Source organism: Populus euphratica, unplaced genomic scaffold (assembly GCF_000495115.2).
Source record: "Populus euphratica unplaced genomic scaffold, PopEup_1.0 scaffold32.1, whole genome shotgun sequence".
NCBI classification, from domain to species: Eukaryota; Viridiplantae; Streptophyta; class Magnoliopsida; order Malpighiales; family Salicaceae; genus Populus; species Populus euphratica.
The window spans coordinates 1336247-1338739 of record NW_011499861.1 but is presented as its reverse complement, the minus strand read 5'-3'; positions in this window follow the sequence as shown (position 1 = coordinate 1338739).

The window sequence follows — 2493 nt, the reverse complement described above, 5'->3', positions numbered from 1 at the left end:
TTACAGTAAAGACTCGTGAGGGGATAAAAAATATAGGTGGCATGGCTTAACAAAACTGTTTAAATCCTAAATCTTTTATTATCCTATATAAAACATTATTACAAATAATCATCTTACCAAGTATTTTTCTACAAGTTTCTTAACTAAAACTAACAATTTTAAAAATATCTCTAATTCCATCATTAACTCCTTTAAAGGTTTAAGCCAATGTCTTTATTTTTTCATCAAAATACCTACCTTAAAACTATGCATACGATTTATTTAAGTGTCATGGAACTTTGAAACCCATACTTAATTTTATTAACAATACTTATATAGAGCTATCGTCAGTGATAAATTAAAACCCTTTATTATATTAAAGTGAGGTCAAGATATATAGTTCTAGAGGCCACGTTCCTTTTCTTGTTATCATTGTTGCAAGTAGCATTTGCAAAAGTGGATGAAATAGATTTGATCTATGCTAGAACAACAACATCATTCATTAGAGGAGTGACATCATCATTCACTAAAGGAGAACTTATAAATCAACATTAATTTTTTGAAAAGAAGGTCTTGAATTCTTCATCTTAAATAATAAAATTTAATCAATTTTATTTTAATATTTATACAAATATCTTTCTCCATAAAATAATAATAATAGTAATAAAAAAAATTCAACAAAGACATCAAATATATAATACAGTCACAAAGAAAATTATATATCATTCACAATATTTTCAAATTTACAAAGTTTAAATTAGCGTAAAAAAATGTTTATTTCAATAAAGGTTTGTTGAAATTAAGTTAGGGATTTTGGTTATAAAAATGCGATAAGGTATTGGTGTTTTTAGTTTGTTAAAATGTTGGTTGAAAGAGGTTATCATCGTCAACGAGATATTGAGATAAAAAAATGATAAGCTGAATGACGAGAGAGGAAAAAAACTAAATAAAGAGAAGGAAAATATTTATATCACAACATCATTCATTAGAGGAGTAACATCATCATTCACTAAAGGAGAACTTATAAATCAACATTAATTTTTTGAAAAGAAGGTCTTGAATTCTTCATCTTAAATAATAAAATTTAATCAATTTTATTTTAATATTTATACAAATGTCTTTCTCCATAAAATAATAATAATAAAAAAAAAAAAAATTCAACAAAGACATCAAGTATATAATACAGTCACAAAAAAAATTATATATCATTCACAATATTTTCAAATTTACAAAGTCTAAATTAGGGTAAAAAAATGTTTATTTCAATAAAGGTTTGTTGAAATTAAGTTGGAGATTTTGGTTATAAAAATAAGATAAGGTATTGGTGTTTTTAGTTTGTTAAAATGTTGGTCGAAGGAGGTTATCATTGTCAACGAGATATTGAGATAAGAAAATGATAAGCTGAATGGCGAGAGAGAAAAAAAACTAAATAAAGAGAAAGAAAATATTTATATAAAAAACTTTTAAAAATATAGAGCTATACTATGTATAAGGTATATATATTAGGTCGAGTTGATGAAGTTTCTAGAATATTATAGATAACTTGATTTTTTGAACTCATAATATTGACACTTGAATCTTAGTATGGATTGGGTATCAACATGCTAAAATATTAAATGGTTTGATAAATACAAAAATAAATTTTTCTACTTGAATTTTTAAATTTAAATATTAGAATAGCATCTCCAAGATAAAATTTGATCTCTTAGTTAATGTATAAAATGGTATAAATATACTTCTTCCATGTGGGAAAGAGAAAAAAAAACTAGATTCTCCGTTTATTTACTAGAAAGTAATTTATTTTTGAAAAGTGAATTATAGGTTGGTGTTTTTAGTTTGTTAAAATGTTGGTCGAAGGAGGTTATCATTGTCAACGAGATATTGAGATAAGAAAATGATAAGCTGAATGGCGAGAGAGAAAAAAAACTAAATAAAGAGAAAGAAAATATTTATATAAAAAACTTTTAAAAATATAGAGCTATACTATGTATAAGGTATATATATTAGGTCGAGTTGATGAAGTTTCTAGAATATTATAGATAACTTGATTTTTTGAACTCATAATATTGACACTTGAATCTTAGTATGGATTGGGTATCAACATGCTAAAATATTAAATGGTTTGATAAATACAAAAATAAATTTTTCTACTTGAATTTTTAAATTTAAATATTAGAATAGCATCTCCAAGATAAAATTTGATCTCTTAGTTAATGTATAAAATGGTATAAATATACTTCTTCCATGTGGGAAAGAGAAAAAAAAACTAGATTCTCCGTCTATTTGCTGGAAAGTAATTTATTTTTGAAAAGTGAATTTCAGGAAAATAAATTATTTTCTAATGTTTGATAGTATAATGAAAAATAAGTTGGAAAACACTTTCTAGTGTTTGGTTATGTCGTGAAAAATAACCTGAAAAATAACTTATTAATATTTTTTTTTCTCAAGTTTATTAAAATGATGAGAAACATATCTTACAAATTAAAAGTTGAATGAGAATAAAATTAAAAAAAA